The sequence below is a fragment of the Triticum urartu genome, chromosome 1, assembly GCF_003073215.2.
Source record: "Triticum urartu cultivar G1812 chromosome 1, Tu2.1, whole genome shotgun sequence".
Taxonomy (NCBI): domain Eukaryota; kingdom Viridiplantae; phylum Streptophyta; class Magnoliopsida; order Poales; family Poaceae; genus Triticum; species Triticum urartu.
In genome coordinates this window covers 109,721,528-109,741,675 of record NC_053022.1, presented here as the reverse complement: position 1 = coordinate 109,741,675, position 20,148 = coordinate 109,721,528, and the positions used below count along the sequence as shown (strand labels likewise).

The window sequence follows — 20,148 nt, the reverse complement described above, 5'->3', positions numbered from 1 at the left end:
TGCCGTGGAAGGCGCAACTCCGCCGCTTGCTCTGCTGGGCGCATCAGTGCATGTGATCCCGGTCAACCGAACACACCTTTAATTTCATCCATTCCTCTGCCATGCTTCATCTGTCGCCGTGGGATACTGAGATGGACACCACCCAGCTCAGGAAGACATAAATTGGCAGGCAAAATCTTTAGGGAGTGTTTATTGAACAGTGGACTGATTTTCATTTTAGTCTCGTCGAATTTTTATCCAGCCAGATTTAGCGATGTGTAGTCCTCATTTATTCACCACGCTACTAACCCAGCGGAGTGGAGACACTAGCGGATCTTCTCATTCCTAACAGGCTTTGGGTTCGCTTGGGCCTTTTTATCGTTTCAATAAGTTTTTTTTTACTAGAGCACCTCCCCAGTGTCTTTAAAAACAATTCATACGAAACATCTTGTACACTTCTAAATATGTTTTGCTTTCTTCTGGTGGCAATAAGTCCTGACTAAAAGATATAACAGTAAAAAACTAAATTAAAGCCTGGTACATCATGTAAATATTGGTGAACAAATGGTTGTCTTGGTCAATTTGACAGCTTACAGAAAAGGTACACATATTCATAAAACACAAAACGTGATGTCCAAAACAAACTAACTGGTGACACATAACTCAATAACTGAATGTCCCATACCGATTAAACTGAAGAAATTTGTTTTTAGCTATTCCTATATCGAAGTCAGCCCTTAGAACAAGCATACATACTGCCTTTAAAACTACATACACTCGTCAGGTGCAGTGTCATATACCTGAATTTGTGTTGTGTCCTTCACCCATCGTCAGTGCAATCACTCCACTCCTCAGATGTTGAGCTTGGAAACAATTTCCTTGGGGATTTTCTGCAACACAAAAACACAAAAAAAATATTGTAACCAACATCAATGAAAAAAGAAGAGGACCAAAAGAATCATGTAAATAAATGAGAAAAAAAGACCGACGTAGAAGAAACAGAATAAATGAGGGGTTGATTCCTTGTTTCTCTGCACAAGGTCCAAACGGCACCAGCACACATCGCAAACAATCTATAAAATGAGACAAGGGAGGAATGACGAAAGACAAGGCAAAATAAACAGAAAAGAAGAATTAGAATGAGAAGTGATAAGGGAAGACATAAAAATGAGACTACAAATATTTAACGAGGAAACAAAATGAAGAAAAATACTAAGAGAATGAAGACAAAAGAAACTACAAAATGGGACCAAAGAAATATAGAATGAAGAAACAAAATTGAAAAGGAAAAAAAAGAGCACGCATCGCACACATCCCTGAATCAAGCCGAAAGGACTAATGCACTCGCATAGGAGAAGGAGAAGGATAGGAAAGCTGCAAACACTAAGGAGCGGTGCTGTACGAGAGGCTGAGATAAAATACCAAAGATGTTTTAATGTAATCTGATAGAGATGAAAGAGGTTTGCTCTCCGCATACTCATTCTCGGTTGCGAGAAAATGCTAGATGAGATAAGTACTGAAAATTGATACTGAAGAAAACACTCAAGACTGAGAGACTGAACAATGATGTAAGATCAGAAAATGAGAAATGATAACTGAATACTGAGGAATAAAGAATAACTGTCTGGAGAAAAAATGATAACTAATAACTGAAGCTACTGATTATAATCTCATCTGATAGATGACAAAAGATGACTGAGAAAACAGAACTAACTGAAGATAAAACTAAACTGTTGAAACTGAACCGCGACAAGCTTAACACTAACAAGGACAAACTAAACAAGTTAAAAACAAACCGTAGATAATCTCATCTGATTACTTGTTGCATTCTCTCCCGTAGACATAGAAAAAAATTAGAATCACTCAAAACTAATAAACTTTATGCACATACTGAAATTCCATTTTCTCCAAGAATTCCTGAGAAGTATTTATACTGTTATCTAAATAAAGGAAAAATCTTAACGCTGCTACATACCAAAAAAAACACTGCTAGATAGCTAAATGCGAATTCACATTAAGAGAAAGACAAAAAAGACTCGAGAAAGTAAAACTTAATCACAGATAAAACCAAGATGAAACTAAATTGTCTTAGCCATGTAAACTTAATCTCATGTAAAGGAACACCTAAGCATGAATGTCTAAAACCCCGAAACTGGTCTAATGGACAAAGAACTTTTAAACTGAATGTCTAAAAATGATAACCTAAAAATTGACTGGTCTAATTAACGTACTGATGAACTGACCAAGGACTGAAGAAGAACAAACTGACGTAATGACTATCTCTCATTGCTGAAAGAATACTAAAAAGGAATGGAAGACTCTCGATGTTGACTATCTACTCATGCCGTCTATGATAGAAGTGGTAATCTGAAGAATCAATCAATGAAAGACTGAGCACACGCCCTCTGATCTCTGAATGATAACATTTGATCTGAATGAATGGATAAAACTGAGGAACAGCTAAAACTATACACAGACTGAACAAACAGACTCCATGCAAAAAGAAAAAAGAAAAGACTGAACAAACAAACTGATGGGAAGCAGACCAATGTCAGTTTTGGCCAGCGATCCGTCCACACGTCCTCGCCATGTTTGACTAGTATGTCTATATACATGATATATAAGTATATAACGGAATTATGTGTGCTAAATCTGGTTAAAAGTGTCAAGATATAGTTTACTCTAAGCAAACAAATTTAGATAGAGAAGCATCCATGCATGGGAGCTGACGCACAACAAAAGATGAGAAGCAGAACAACGTTCATGCTCCAGCGATGGGTAAAGTCGACTATTTGTATGCTCTTGAATTTTGCTCATCTACAATTCTTTGCCATTTCCATACAGCCAGGTTAGTAAATAAGAAGTTACAAAAGGATGGATTACTGCAAGCAAGGAAAAACTGAAACAATTGCCACTGTCCAGTGCATGCTAATGAGTTTAAGGCATCTCAGAAGAAGAAAAAATGCATACACAGAAGCTAGTACTCTCATAAGGTCATATTTCCACTCTGTTCATAGGACTGGCAGGCAGCAGCAGTCTAGCAGATGACTGATTCAACCAACAAATTTCAGTCTTTTACAGCATGGGAGAAGAAAATGCTTCAGAATTCTGACCACAGTATCTGCTTTGCAAATTTACACTTCTCCCCAACTATGTGTGTAGATAAACTGGGGGAGAAACTACACAAGAATCCAGTGTACAAAACGCCAAAGGAGGTAAGTAATGACACTCATGACAGCAGCATCGGCTGAGACCCTCAACTATAAAGTTCTAAACTCTGCTTCACCATCGCTATAAACACTATACATCAGGCCGCTGACTAGTAACTAAACTAAAAAATCAGGGCGTCTCACCAATCCCAACAGGAAATCACATGAAAATCCGACGCTCTTTCGTCCCATTTTCCCCCAAAAATCACTAGCAGATGAGGGCTGATTAAGAGGAGGAGAATAGTCGGTGGACAAAGCTCACACCGAGTCTACGGCTACGGGATGTGCCGATACCGCCATCCTTACGGAGTAGATGCTTAGAGAAATAAACCAGTTTTTCTCTAAGCATCGGTGCTTATTTGTAGAGAGTAGACGCTTAATTAAGCGTCTATCATGTAGAAATAAGCATCGGTGCTTAAGGAAAACTCGATTTATTTTACTAAGCATCTCCTAAGCACCTCCCATTGTACACGGCCTTAGCAGCCGGCGTAATGTGGGGCTCCCTTAGGTGATACGAGCGGCCGGGCCTCCTGTTCTTGCCATTATGCTCGATCTCGACCTCCCAACAGAAGCTCTCCTTGCTGGGTAGGAATACTACCTGCCATGGCTGGTCTGAACGGGGAAGGGTGAAGAGAGAAGATCAACCAATGGCAGCACCGCTGGGGGTGGGGGAGGAGAAGGAGAGAGAAAAGAAAACTCACAGATGGGGGAGTGCAAGCACCGAAGCCGACGGCCGGATCCTCCTTCAACAGCGGCGGCGAGCACAGCACGGACCGGGGGCAAGGAATAGTGGGTCGCTGCAGAGCCACCCGGGACATGGACGCGAGAGCTATATGTCTCGCATTAAGCGAGACAAAAGCTTACACTCCCGTCCAAGTCTACAGTGATGGGCCGGCCCATTGGAGCGAACATAAAACAACGAACTGTAAGTAACACCGAAATGCACTGCTCCGGGTCATATCATGTTTAACCAATATTGATAGGTTCCTTCGGATATTCTTTCTTCTCTAGAGCTCACAAGCATCTGGATGAATAGTAATATAGGGAAAATAGATTAAAAAAATATCTTTTGCAAACAAAAGCGTTCAACCTGCATCCAAAACTTCATGAAGACATAACACTTATTGTGCTTTGCAAAAAATGATCTTTAAAAATATATTTTTTGAGTATCGATTTTGTTTATTTTTTCTAGACCATCATGAATGTAACTCGGGATGACTTGAAAGGGATGGAGGAAATGGCGAGGAGGAGGGGGTCGTGGTGGTGGTCGGCAATGCAGCCTAAAAGAAAGCATGAGAGGCGTTGGGGGCAAACGATGCCAAGAGACCTCTCTAGATCCTTTTTTTTTCTGAGATGGCTAGATGAGCTGAGAGGCAAGAGTTATCTACAAACAAGGAGTGGAGTGTGGAGGTCTTTTTATTGAGATGTGTTTGATGTAAATCAAACGGTTGTAAACGAAGAATGGCAGGCACATCAACATTACCAAATCAGCTTTTTATAGAAGTAAAGATATTAGTATATTACAGAGAAAAGGAAGCTTGTTTCAAAAAAGAAAGAGAAAAGAAGTGTGCGCCGGTGGGATACATCCCAACTATACTAGATCGCAACGTCTATTTCTCGCATTAAGCGAGACGAGAGTTCGCTCTCGCGTGGAGAGCTACAGTGTCGGTAGCCCTGTTACGGGCGCAGAGGCAAAAAAAGGCAAAGGAAAATGGGGATCCTGAAAAGGTCTGCAGCTTGTTGGGTAGAGCTCCTAGCTACTAGGCTCACTCCGAGTTAGTGTTAAAAGCTAGGTGCGCCCTAATTGAGGCATAAAAGGCCAGTTTTCATTGGGTTTTCTTGTTTTTCTTTTTTTCTTCATATTCTTCTGTGTTATTCTTTTTTCTTTTTTCTTCTCTGTTTTCTATTTTTCTCATTCGTCTTTTTGTTTGTTTCTTCGGTTTTCAATGCTTTTTTTGTTTTGTTTTTTTTCATACATGTCAAAAACATTTTTTGTAACAAGTGATCAACACATTTTGTATACACGTTTAACATTGTTCGAACGCTGCTTCCATACTTGTTCAACATTTTAATAGTCATTCAACGTTTTTCAAATACTTGTTCAACATTTTTAGTACTTATCCAATATTTTTAAATATTTTTTCAACAGTTTTCATATACTTGTTAACATTTTTAATACTTATTCAATATTTTTCAAATACTTGTTCAACATTTTTAATACTTGTCAAAAAAATCAAATTCTTGTTCAACATTGGTCATATATTCGTTCAACTTTTTTTAGTATCTAGTCAACATTTTTCAAATACTTGTTCGATATTTTTAATACTTAATCAACATTTTCAAACACTTGTTCAACTTTTTCAAATTCCTGTTCAACATTTCTTTAATATTTATTCAATATTTTTTCAAATGTGTTTTTGAAGAACATTTTTTGTAATATATATATATATATGTATGTATGTATGTATGTATGTATATATATATATATATTAATATAGGGCTGGACTATTCTGTTACTAAGTAACAGAATAATATTCTGTTACCCCCCCCCCCCCCGCCCTATATAGGCGCGACGCGCCGAACACCGTAGAATCCCCCCGACCCAGCCCGAACCGAACCCAACCCGCCTTCTTCCGCCGGAGGCAGCCGTCGTGGGCGAGCGAGCGACGGCGGCAGCCGGGCGAGGGAGCCCGCGGCGCCGTGACTGGCCGGCGACGGATTCGCCGCCGTCTCGTGCCTCCGTCCATCGCCGGATTCATCGTCGGGGCCGTGATCCGCCGTCTCCTGCCTCCTTCCGTCGCCGGATCCATCGGCGGGGCCGTGATCCGCCATCGCCGGATCCAACGACGGGGCCGTGATCCGCCGTCTCCTGGCTCCCTCCGTCACCGGATCTAATGTCGGGGCCGTGATCCGCCGCCTCCTGCCTCCAACCTTCTCCGGGGCAGTGATCCCCGCAAGACGCTGCCTCCCCGGACCTCTTCGCCAGACGTCCACCACAAGCAGGAGCTGCATCAATGGCGCTACCTCCCAAGAACATGCCAGTACGCCGACCACGAGAGGAAGAAGAAGTCAGTCAACTGGAGGTAATGTGTGCTTCCCACGTTTGTGTTAGTACATCAGTTCATCAGTCCTGCTATGAAGAAGAACCTGATAGTACATTGCAAATGCCTGATTAGTTCATTACACCCCTGCCACTTGATGCACAATTTGGATGTCGAGGTTACTGTCAGTACCTCTAATATGATAGCTTCAGTTCAAAACCAAAAAACATAAACTTATGCATCAGTCCAAGGAGCTAGTAGGCTTTATATAAGGTTCAGCTGTCACTGCAAGTTGTATGATGTTATTTCTAATAGTGCATGCCGTGTAGTTGCGTCAGTTCGAACTAGTGAAAGAATGTTGTTGAAAAAAATATACACATGTTACACAGTAAGTTCAATGATACATAAACTAGGAGTACTTCTAGTGTACTTGCATAAGTTATAGATGAACAAAAGAGAAGACATGCATCAGTTATATATATATATTGCATATCCATACATCTCTGAAGTTCAATGTTCAGTTTACAAGCAGTGCTAAAAAACAGTACATCAGTGTTGAGCATGTACGGTTATACTGTTCGAGTGAAAACAAAACCAGATACAAAATAGAGAACAACAGCTTAAATAACAACCAGCATTGCAAGTTCAACTTGTACAATGCCTTCAGTGCATGACATGTTGCCCATAGCATGTATACGAGAAAAATGCAGAAAAGATTAATCCCAAAACTATTGAATGTCATTGCAAAAGCGAGCAAGGCGGCACACGCAGCGAGCGTTTGATGAGCCAAGCAGATATGGGGCACCACCTGGTTGGGTAACACCAGAAATACCACCTGGATACTTCAACAATACAGGCAGATTTCAAGATACACCAGAATCATCAGAAGCACGAACAAGTTCTTCTATGCAGCAAACACCAATATCTCGGAATACAAGCTTTGTCATTCGTGGGTTGCAACAAGGCCAACAATATCCCCAACAACAAATGTTTTCCTTCCCTAGCGCATGCAGAAAGCCAAGGACAGGAAGTCGTGGATGGGTTGCAACAAGGCTTCCACCAGTCGCTCCATCAACATCAATCATCCGTGCTGCAAAAGCGGTTGCGACGGGACGACCAGGCCAAAGAGACAGAAATTTTGGCCGCTCTAGTAGGTTCCAAAGTACAAGATATGAGCCATATAGACAGGAGCAACCTCACAACGAATCTGAGGGGAGACGGCCGTACAATGAGAGACGAAGATCTTCGTCAACATTGCTCCCTCCAAGAGATGCATTGCTACATGTGTCAAGGGTGACACCACCCGCGCCCATACACCAGGGTGAACAGCAAACACCAGAGGCAGCACAGAGCTATACACATGTAAGTATCCATATAGAAAAAAAACATACAAGAACAGTCCATACCATGGTACTGTGACCACCCCATCTAACATTTTCATAACTGCGTTTTTGTTTGCTCACTGTTAAGTGCAGCCACCTAACATTGAAGCTTATGTTCTGCCAAGGCTAGAGATGCGCTTTGAAACTTTTGAAGAAGCAAAGAACTTCTACAACGTCTATGCGAAGCACGCGGGTTTTGCTGTCAGGGAAGGCTCCAAGTTTAAGACCAGAGCCTACCTTTATTGCACGTGCTATGGAGTCTATCAATCGAAGGTGTCTGAAGCAAATAGACAGCGGAACAAAACAACAGCTAGGACTAACCGCGGGGCTAAAATGAGGCTGAAGATTGAAAAGGATGGAACATTTGTCGTAAAAGAGATAGTTTGGGAACACAACCACAGGCTACAGCTCACTCCGCAAATGCTTGTCTTCTTGCACTCCCACAAAAACTTTGACAAAACAATCTTGGAGTACGTCAAGTACTTGCAGTTCAAAGGCATTGAACACGCGCAAATCATGAGCATACTGGGCGGTGATGACCCTGGTAGCTACTTCCTCGAAATGAATGCCAAAGACCTAATTAACCTGTAAGTACAAACTTGTTCTCCTCCCATAAACCGCCTATGTCTTTTTTCCTCTGTCAGTACAAACATGTTACGCAACGCATGACCTGACCCCAGTTCAACATGCATTTTTGAATGAACTTTTAATATGCAGGAAAGCAAAGAATTCAAGGATGGATGATGTGGACGATGTCCTAAAGACTGTCAACTTCTTTAGGGAGATGAAAGCTATAAACAGGGAATTCTTCTGTGACATGCAACTCGATGAGTCCGACAGAGTTAAGAACATATTCTGGGCGAATGCAAGCTGCCGAGGGGCCTACCAGGACTTTGGTGACTGCGTAACATTTGACACCACATATAAGACCAACAAGTACCATATGCCACTTGGTGTGTTTGTCGGTACTAACAACCACTTACAGACTACATTCTTTGGTTTCGCCCTGATAAGAGATGAGGATGCAGAATCATTCAGATGGTTGTTCAAGACATTTTTAAGGTGCATGAGAGGGAAGGCTCCTACATGCATCCTCACAGGTACAACCGCTAAAACCACCCCAACCACCACCACCACCACCCCCTTCCCCCCAAAAAATAAAAGGAAAATAACACGGTAAAAAATGTTGTGTTAGTTCTATTTGTATATATGCACCACCATATGCTGACCACTCCACATCTCTTTTCTCATTACCAGACCAGTGCCCGACAATGGCTTTGGCGATACCAAAAGTTTTCAAGAACACAATACACAAGCTGTGCCGCTGGCACATTATAAAGAAGTACATGGAACACCTCGCATACCTGTACTACCTGCACGAAGACTTTAAAGATGAATTCACATCAATCCTCAACTGGCCCCTCATGCCAACTGAGTTTGAGGATGCCTGGAAAGGACTCATGGATAGGTACAACCTCCATGATGATGCCACGATGGTGGCCATGTGGAATGAGCGTGAGAAATGGATATCAGCCTACTTCAAAGAAATTTTCTGCGCCAAAATGACATCCACATAGCGAAGTGAGAGCATGAACTATGTGCTCAAGAAGAACTTTGTAAGTGAGAGACAAAACCTACACCGGTTTGTCAGCCAGGTAAACTCCTGCGTCAAAACCAGGAGGCAGGCAGAGAACCAAGAGACAATGGGTTACTAAAGTAAAACAATTAAAGTCTTTTTTCCTCTATCACCTATCGTGAGACAAAAGACATGCTTACTAAAGTAAAACTTCATTAGTTAGACAAGTTTTTGCTGTGAGATAACTAACAATTTGGTCATCATTCTTGCATGTGCAGAAGGAACAAAACACGCTGACCTTCTATGGGTTTGACACCCAGATGGCAAAGGTTTACTCGTGAGCTGTGTACAGCGAGATCAGAAAAAGGCTAAAACTGAGCACACTCTTCACGTCGACAGAGACGGAAGAGCCCACAAAGTACCTTGTGCGCTACAACAACCCGCAAAAATTGTCTGCATGGTCTCAGCACGCGTTCCAGGTGGTTGCAGACCCCGTGGGAGAAACATATGAGTGCGAGTGCAGTCTATGGGACCACACAGGTGAGGACTACAAAAAAAAGATGTTACATATTGTACTACTTTATTTGCAAAGTTTTTGTTCGAATGAAATGACAAAAAACATGCACCTCTTCCAAAAAACAATACAGGTCTTTTCTGCTTGCATGTCCTGTGCATGATGCAAACAATTAAGGCTGCCAGCGTTCCAGAGAAATACATCCTCAAGAGATACACCAAACTCCCGAACATCCAGCTAACATTCGACAGAAATGACTTGAGGACAGTAGCGTCAAACAAGGCATCCCAATACTGCATTGAAAGCTCACTGCTGACGCTCAACATGAGGGTGCACAGAAAAAGTTTGAGAAGCCAAGAGCAAATGGCGAGGTCGCGGGTCGTCATGGAGAAACTTGAACAAGAACTCGATGCCATGCATTCTGCTGAAAATGGAGGTGTGACAGACAATGAAGCCATTGAGAAGGATATTGCTACAATGTTATCCGAGATGAATAATTTGGGAGCTGTTGACCCGTTCGACAATGAGGAAGAGGAGCAGCAGCAACCAGAGCTTGCCCATGTGCACACTCAAGAGCACCAACAAGCTCACATGCGAGATCATGAGCTTGATGGTGCTGTAGGCGAACGACATGACAACAGCACACCCTACCAGCAGCAGCAGCAGGAAAGAGTGATTAAACCACCCATATTCTCAAACACAAAGGGGAGGAAGAGCAAGACGCAAGCAGCGAAAGCAGTAGCCAAAAAGCCACCACGCCCCATCAAGCGTGTGGAATTTGGCCGGATGGCAAACCTCTCGGGATAAGGGCATGCAGATTCTGCAACATCGTGAGCAACCATAACTATCGCACATGCCCACTCCGCACAGATGGCACTGCCAACAAGCACAAGCAGATTGGAGCCACCCAGGTTTCTACCAATGGAGACAACACACGTAACAGCTACACTTGCCGCAAGTGTGGGGGAACTAACGGGCATAATGCCCGCACGTGCAAAGTGGGCAAGGAGGTCATTGGCACTGAACAAACATAGGGCAAGGTGCAGAGTTCTAAAAAATCAAATGAAGATGATGAAGAAGAAGAGTTTGACGAGAATGACGACCAATCATACGAAGACAATGAAGATGACAGTGTCAGGGATGAGGAAACTAAAACTGATGATGAAGCTCCCAAGGCTCAACCAGGAAAGGGCGCGGGCAAGGCACAACATTCGGGGCCAGTTAGGAGAAGCTCAAGGCTGAACAACTGAACAATACATAGTGGTCTCAGTTGCCTCGGCACACAATGAGGAAACATTTCAGAAACACCGTCGTTACCAAAACTTATTTAGCTTTATCGTCGATTTCTCGATCAGTACTATAGTTAAGATATAATTTGTGATTTGTGCCCGCTGGACCAGTGACATTATTATGTAAACCATTTGATAATCCTTTTGAATGCAGTCACAAATACATTTGAAAAAACTTATCTGGATTTATCTGGCGCAAACGCTACTGTCGACCAGTAACTCAGCAGCAAAAATATGTCAAGGAAAATTTAAACTCCTATAGTACATCAGTACTGATAGTTCTCAGTCCTCAGTACAAAGAAAGAGTACACATCAGTACTGATATAATTTGTGATTTGTGCCCATTGGAGCAGTCACATTATTATGTAAAACATTTGATAATCCTTTTGAACGCAGTCACAAATACATTTGTACTGACGAAAAACACTACTGTCGACCAGTCGTCAGTACAAAGGCAGAGTAAAACAAACACACCCATGAACACCTAAAAAAACATCATTTTGAAAAAAACAAAGCTATGTCTGCTTCTGCTAGTCCCAATTCAGAAAGACCATCAGTACATAAAAATAATTACCTCAAACAAAAATGCGAATATAATACATTCTGTACTGATGAAAATCTAATTTATCTATAAAAAATACTCAGAGATTATCTTGATATAAACAATCCTTTAAAAAATACAAAAATTGTTTTAAAAAACATTAGCATCACACATAGTCTCATTGGTATTTGGTAAGTTCAATTACACTTCAATCACCAGTCCAAGTACCATAGTAGAGGAGTACAGACCTTCATCATCACCAACCCTGACATGTGCAAGTGGGATAAGCAGCCGATAAGTACAGCTTGACAAGACGAATCAGTGCGACGGTAAAATGCCACCATCACCACCCTTGAGACGTGCAAGTGGGATTTAGAAGGTCATAAGTACAGCTTGACAAGACTAGTCAGTGCAGCAGTAAAACCCATTGGACTTGGACGGTTACTTCTTCCAGGCCACCACATGTGCCACCCATTGAGCGGTTGCCACAAGGGACTGCAAACGGCGACCCCACGCCACTACACCCACGCCCCCGACGAACCGCCTCCCACAAATCCCCGTCGACGCACTGCAAAAAGCCCCATTATCTTCCATCTCTCCATCATCCCCACTAACAACCATTGCCCTTCCATCTCCACTGCACACAAACCACAAACTTCTCTCTCACAAGCCCACAGCCACCGGAGGAGGGCGATGGCGGAGGAACCGTCCACCAAGCGTCATCAAGACGAGCCGTCGGACAAGAGCAGCAACCTCGCTGACGTTCACGTCCCCAGCGAGAAGCACGAGTACACCAAAACCCTCAGAGAGGTTGAGCTCCACGGCAAGGATACGCTGGAGATCGTCTACACTAGCGAACCAGACAAGGTCGACGAGATGATCTCTAGGCTCCGAAGGAAGGCTGGCGGCAAGATTCGTAAGATCATCGGTGTTGGTGTGCACTACACCAGAGAAGATGAACCTCCCCAGATGGCAGCAGTCCTGCAGTTGTGCGTCGATGAGCTATGCTTGGTGTACCACATTGCAGCGACCACAAAATGGTGAGCCACCCTACTCATTTGCCCTGTTTGGTTCATCTGTTTTATTAGTACTGTATCCTGAAAATTTCATCAAACTTGTTTCCCAACTAGATGTACTAGTGTGGTTTGTGAAAAGTGGATGCACTGCTGCATTTTCTCAAGTAGATACACTATAAATGTATTTTTGAACCTGATGCACCGGATTACTATTTGGAAAATCTTGCGGAAGACTAATTTCTGAAGTTGATCGACTAGTCTAGTTTCTGAACTTGATACAATAGTGTAGTTTATGTACTCGATGTATTAAAAAGATGTTTCTAAACTTGATGTAGTGAAGTATTTTCTGAATTTGATCTAATGTTATTTTCAAAAGAAAATAAACTAAGGACTTGGTGAAGCACTGTTTATGTGTTATCCTATTCAACAAAAGTAAACTAAACTAGTACCAAAGAAGAACATACAACATTGACTGAAACCATGTATAATCCAAAAAGAAGAATAACATGATGTACTTAATTTAATTTCAGAACTTTGTTTACTAGTTTTTGAAGTACATTCATCCATTATTTATGCTACATAAACATATACTTCATAGATTCATCGCTTGTAAAACAAAACAAAAATGAATAATTCAAACATCAAAGTAATGCTAATTTTCAAAAATGTCTCTCCCCTTGCAGGCCCAAGCGCCTAAACGAGTTGCTGCAGCATAAGACGTTGTTCACATTTGCCGGTTTCAGCATTGAAAGCGACAAAGAGAAGCTGAAGTTGTCCGTTTTGGAGATCAACCCCGACAAGTTCATTGACATTCAGCGCAAGTGGAGAGTTCCATACACCGGAAAAGAGTACGACTCGTTGACTGATGTTGCAGCCAGCGTCATCCACCCATTCTACAAAGGCATGAAGAAGAACATCAACACGCAGGAAGACTACAAACTGCGGGGGACCAGCCCGCTGCCAGACAACCTCATCGAGTACGCAGGAGTAGATGCATATGCCACGTACAAGGCATGGAGCATGATCGACTACATCGCAGATCGTTCGGAATTTGCAAAAGAGCGGGAGGCTGCGAAATTTTACGACCACCCCTATTGCCCTTTTTACGGATGAAGATACATCAGAGCCTGCCTTCGTTTTACTTTCGCTTGTGCTTGCCTTTTATCTTGTTGTTTCAAATTAGTAGTTTGCTCTTGTTGGGTTGAACCAGTATGATTATGTCGTGCTTGTCATGGTTGAGCTAGTTTATTTATGTCATCAAGCACAATGTTTTGCTTATCTCATTATATAAGTTTAGTAGCTTCGTATGTTGTTAATCCATCATTTCAAATTCAGAAAGTAGCTTCTGAATAGAACTTTGTGGCTGCTCTAAACTACTAGTTATGATGCAACTAATCACACAACGTTGTTCCATGTCTAGTTTCGATTCAGTATTGTATAGAAAACATAACGTTGAGAACAATCGGCACAATTTGAGTTGCTTAACAACGCTTCAAAAGTTGAAGCAAAAATTCTTAGTACTTCATGTAGTGTTCTCATTCATATGTAGCTGCTAGAAAATTAACAAGTACTACAAACAGAAAAAGTTAAGAAGCATCAGCCCACACTTATGTTGGTCGCTTGCAGATTAAGAATCACATTACTAATACACTTGATCGGACAGTACATACTTACTACAATAAAAAGTACATAGAAGTATCAGTCCGTAAGCGCTACTATGAATGGACTATCAGAACAACTTAGTCTACATGCAAGTACATCTTAAAATTACACTTACACAAAACTGACAAGAACCAGAACAAAAAGTTTCAGTCCAAGTTACTACTGGAGTCAAGTACTAAATTCAAACAAAAAAAAAAAAAAAAAACTGACCGCCCAAGGTCACGCGCAGGACCTGACGCTGCTAGATACTTGAACTCGAGCCCATAGGCGAATCCCTAGTAATCCGCACAACGCAGGGCCCACCGATCAGGGCCCACAGGTCAAGAGAGAGAGCGAGCGCCGTGTATAAGCGCTCAGGTAAGTATTCAGAGGAGTTTGACCAGTGAGCCTCGGTTGCGCTTATAAACAGGTTCGGAGCTCCCTCGACTAGCGAGGTGGGACTAAACCCAGAGCCCATGCGCACGCTGCACTGCACAGCCGCACGGACGAGCTATCTGGGCCCGAAAACGGCCCAATAGTGTGCATCGTTTACAAACACCACACCAAATAAGCCCAGTTAAACAAACCAGAGGGCGAGGCAAAGAAATATAAACTACAAGAAAAATGTTCGAAACTGAAAATATATAAATTCAAATACTAGTTACCAGGAAATAACTTTGAATACAAAAAATAAAAATAAAAATAATTTTAGCTCTGCACCAGAGATGATAAAAAGGGAGAAAATATGATACAAAAACAATGAACCTCTAAAAAGAAGAGAACTTAATAGCCTATCTGTTAAATGTACATAATTAAAAAAACCAAATTAAATATTACTTTCAAGTTCAACTACTAAAATGCAAAAAGTTCAAAACATATAATGTTTGTCAATTATGTTAAATTTCTTATTTACATAAAATCTCACAAGTTCAACTACTAAAATGCAAAAAGTTCAAACATATAATGTTTGTCAATTATGCTAAATAAAATCTGACAAGTTCAACTACTAAAATGCAAAAAGTTCAAAATAGAATTTATTTGTCAATTATGCTAAATTTCTTATTTATATAAAATCTCACAAGTTCAACTACTAAAATAAAAGAAGTTCAAATAGAATTTATTTGTCAATTCTGCTAAATTTCTAATTTATATAAAATCTGTACACACCTCAACGAACGATTTGGTCGTAGAATAATCTCAATCCCACAAAACACCAAAAAAAACAAAAAAACTCAGTTCAAACATACATATGATATCAGTACTAAAAAAGCAGGATCGGTCGGGCCACTCACACCACTACGACACCAAATTTCAAAACCGCATGCTGTATGAAATTACATTTCAGTTCACACAGCACTAAACCATAAGTGCACTAAAATGAGAATACAAACACTATAAAGGCCTAACTTAGGTAAGTACAGATGAAAATAAAACAAGTACCAGTTTTGAGCAACAACTCCCAGGACACTGAAAAATGTGTTCAGATAAACTAGTCTATAAGACTTCAGTGGAAAAACAAATACTTAACATCCTCAGGGAAAAACATCACAAAGCATACGTCACCTAAATAGTCCAAAATGCCGTCATCACCACCTCTGAGACGTGCAAGTGGGATTTAGCAGGTCATAAGTACAGCTTGAAAAGACAAGTCAGTGCAGCAGTAAAACCATTTGAATTGGACGGTTGCTTCTTCCAGGCCACCACCCGCGCCACCCACTGAGCGGTTGCCACAAGGGACTGCAAACGGGCACCCCCACGACCACCACACCCACGCCCCTAACGAACCGCCTCCCACACATCCCCGTCGACGCACTGTAAAATACCCCATCGTCTTCCATCTCTGCCTCATTCCCAGAAACCACCATTGCCGCTTCAATCTCCACTGCACACAAACCACAAACTTCTCTCTCCCAAGCCCACAATCGCCGCAGGAAGGCGATGGCGGAGGAACCATCCGCCAAGCGTCATCATGGCGAGCCGTCGGACAAGAGCAGCGACCTCGTCGACGTTCACGTCCCCGGCGAGAAGCGCGAGTACACAAGAACCCTCACAGGGGTTGAGCTCCACGGCAAAGAGATGCTGGAGATCGTCTGCACCAGCGAACCAGACAAGGCCGACGAGGTGATGAGCAGGCTTAGGATGAAGGGCGGCGGCTTGTATCCGAGCTTCATCGGAGTTGATGTGGAGTTCACCAGCGATGAGGAACCTCCACAGATGGCGGCAGTCCTGCAGTTGTGCGTTGAGGAACTCTGCTTGGTTTACCACATCGCAGCAGCCACAAAATGGTAACCCATACTACTGTTCATCCATCTGTTGTACTAGTACTACTCACTAAAAACTTCATTAAACTAGTTTCCCAACTAGATGAACTACTATACTTTGTGAAGTGTATGCACGAGTACATGTTTCTCAACTTACATGCAATTCTAAAACTGTCAAGTGGATTGTTTCACCAGATTAGCATTTGAAAAAAATGTTTATAGAATTCTGAACTTGATGCACCAAATTAATTTCTGAACTTGATGTGCTAGCATAGATTCTGATCTTGATGCACCAGTATAGTTTATAGAATTTATGTATTAAAAGATGTTTGGTGAAGTGGTATAGGTCCATATCTTGATGCACATGTTTCTCAAATTAATTTCTGAACTTGATATAGAATTGATGCACAAAGATGTATCAAGCACTGGTATAGGTCTTTTATTCAACCAAAAAGAAAACTAAACTTGAATCAAGCAGCACATATATCATTGAATCTGTTAAAATGATTCTTGAATTTGGTGAAGCATTTGGTGAAGCACTAAAGGTAGCAAAAAAGAAAAATAACATGGTGTAGTTGAATTTAATTTCAGGACTTTGTGTACTAGTTTCTGGACTACATTCATCCATGACTTATACTATATAAGCATCTACCTCATGGATTATCACTTTCAAAACCAAAAAATAGAAGAATTAAATCTTCAAAAAAGAACACTAACCTTCAATGTGTGTCTCCCCCCTTGCAGGCCCAAGCGCCTCAAACAGTTCCTGCAGGAGAAATTGTACACATTTGTCAGTTTCAGCATTGGAGGCGACAAGCGGATGCTGAACAAGTCTGGTTTGTAGACCAACCCCAACAACTTCATCGACATGCAGCGCAAGTGGAAAGATCCACACACCAACAAATACTACGACTCCTTGGCCGATGTTGCAGGCGGCGTCATCCACGAATCCTACAAAGGCATGGAGAAGAAGATGGACAAGGGAGAACACAAAAAGTGGGGGACCGGCCCGCTGCCAGACAACCTCATCACGTACGCATGAATAGATGCGTACGCCACGTACAAGTCATGGAAGACAATCGACAACATCGTGATAGGTTGAGATATTTCAGAAGAGCAGGAAGCTGACCCCTACTACCACTGCAACTTCGCAGGATGAGGATGCATGAAAGTCTGCATTCGTGTTGCTCGCACTTCTGCCTGTCCTTAATATTGTTAGTTCAGATTTGTAGTTTGCTTTCGTTATGTTGAACCAGCTACCTTATGTTATGTGTGTCAGGGTTTGAACAAGTTTGCCTATTTCTATCATGTACATCGTTTGCTTATGTCAGTCAACAAGTTTGCTAGCTTCCTATTTTTGTTCATCCATCATTTGAAGTTGAAGTAGGTTGAAGTTGAAACTAGTCATGCAGAAACAAAAATCATACATGGATATTTTCACCAAAAAAACAAAAACAGTGGCAGACTAACTAAGGACAACAGCAAAATAGTAGAATTGGACGCTCAGTACAGCTTAGACATTTACGGTAGTACTATCACACTAAGAAATCAGTTTTTAGTTTCAGAAGAACACTAAAAAGACTAAGTTTCAGCCGAGGACTACTAACAGCATTGTGCTAATAGTAGTTAGAAATTTACTAAGTACTGCAACAGGAAAAGCAAAGAACAATCAGTACATATTTCCAAGCCACTAGCATGCTAGGACTGAGAGTTCTGGTACACTTGAACAAACGGTACATTCATTCTACAAAATATAAAAAGGAACGGGAAGCTTCAGTTCACATTCCATAAAACATTGACACACTCAAGAATAACACTAATAGTACAATTGAAATGTTAGTACAACTTAGTCTGTAAGGCAAGTACTATGATCATACAAAACATTTCCTTGAGAAGAACCACAACCTAGAAAATAGGTCCCCCCCGGAGACATATTTAAATGTAGCTAATTTAAACCAGTATTTAAATTTTACTATGAAGTTCAACTACTACAATTCAAGAGGTTCAAACAAAAATTTGGCTCTCAAATCTTGCTAAATTTCTTATACTTGAATAAAATCTGGCTACAGATGACGTAGCTACTTGGTCGTAAATAATTTCAATCACAAAAAAATTCAGTTCTAATACATTATATGAAATCAGTTCTACATAACAAGGAAGCGTCACTCCACTCACGCTAGATCCACAAGTTCCATCGTGACACCAAATTTTAAAAGCCTTACGCTGAACGACATTACAATTTAGTACTAACATAACTATACTATAAGTACAAGAAAAGAGGGTACATAAACTATAAAGGTCCAACCTAGGTTGGGACAGATGAAAATAAATGATAAATCTCACTTTTCCAGCAACAACTCGTAATGAACTTGGGAAAACGTGTTTTCAGTTCAACTAGTTTACAAGACTTCAGTAGAAAAAATAGAACTTAACCAGAACGAATTCCCAATGAAACATACACAAGTGATATATCACACAACTATCAAAAATCAAAGACATCCAAACACTACAATCAAAGCCTACAATGCTTTCAAGAGATATATCACACAACTATCCATTTCACTATGCGAATGCTGACAATTTCTTCTATGCACCAGGAGCCAAAGGCTGAAACTCCTTGGGAAGCTCCGTCACCAGAAGCTGGTTATTCCGGTTGAACACAACTCTATACAGATCCTCAGCCTTCCAATCAACAATACGAGGCTGCAAAACAATGAAACAAATTATCAAAAATCATGACACATTAAAAAGAAGAATACACAATCAGCCAAACACGGAAAAGTGAAAAGCTCAACTAGAACCCACATCATTATCTTGAATGTTCCCAACGATCTTTTCACCATCATAGGATCCTGCATACTTCAGAGTATAATGGCCACATTCATTCGCCCCTTGAAGTGGAACCTTCACAAACGTTGGTTTCTTTGCAAAAAGCTCACATTTGGGCTTCTTGCTCGCATTGTACTGAGCATCACCATACACATCCTTCATTACTTGGCCCATCCCGGAGATATGTAAGAAAAGAAAAGAAACCACACATTTCCAGGTCTAAGAAAAAGCAGAAACAAAGATGCAGAAAAATTAATCCAGTACAGATAATAAATGTCACTCAAAATCTTCTCGCAGTCTTTATGATAGGTGTTCTTTGAAGGACGATGGTTCTTCGGATAGGGTAAAGAGTCAAGCATGTCGACGCTACTTCGGTACCGATTCATGACATATAAGGAAAAGTGGTTCACTTTCTTATCCTTTGGTAAAACCATAGGCTTGAATAGAGGCATCATGATCTAAAAATAGATGACCAAAAAAGAGATGTTAAATATTCAAAATAAAAACCAGCATGACAACAAACAAATAAAACAAAAAATCAGCTAGTAGATCGCACAAGGTTGGCACTGAGCAAGTCTTATTATCTTTAACATAGCTCTTGAAATCTCTCGCTGCACTCTTCACATTAAACTCTATATTTGCATCACCGTCAAGCACAACCTGCAAAAAAAGCCAAAAAAGAAATAGACAGGGGAAAAGGATAAACAAAGCAAGGTATTATCAAAACTCGTAAACAAAATAGGCGTTCTTGTTTAAGAGAAACAAACGATCTGATTGGTTACCGTGATGAAATATGGACTCAGCAATACCCTTTTCCCAGACGCAAAATCAACATTTCTATCGGGATCTTTCTTCCAATCATCAATAAGG

At 41.2% G+C, this 20,148-nt stretch overlaps 1 long non-coding RNA gene across 1 annotated transcript; it reads right to left on the bottom strand.

Moving 5' to 3' along the window:
* Nucleotides 1-488: 488 nt before the first annotated feature.
* Nucleotides 489-4,039, bottom strand: LOC125550855. The gene is made up of 2 exons (XR_007301964.1): nucleotides 3,890-4,039; nucleotides 489-869 (listed from the first exon to the last, which is right to left on the bottom strand). It is a non-coding gene; the product is annotated as an uncharacterized LOC125550855 (long non-coding RNA).
* Nucleotides 4,040-20,148: the final 16,109 nt, after the last annotated feature.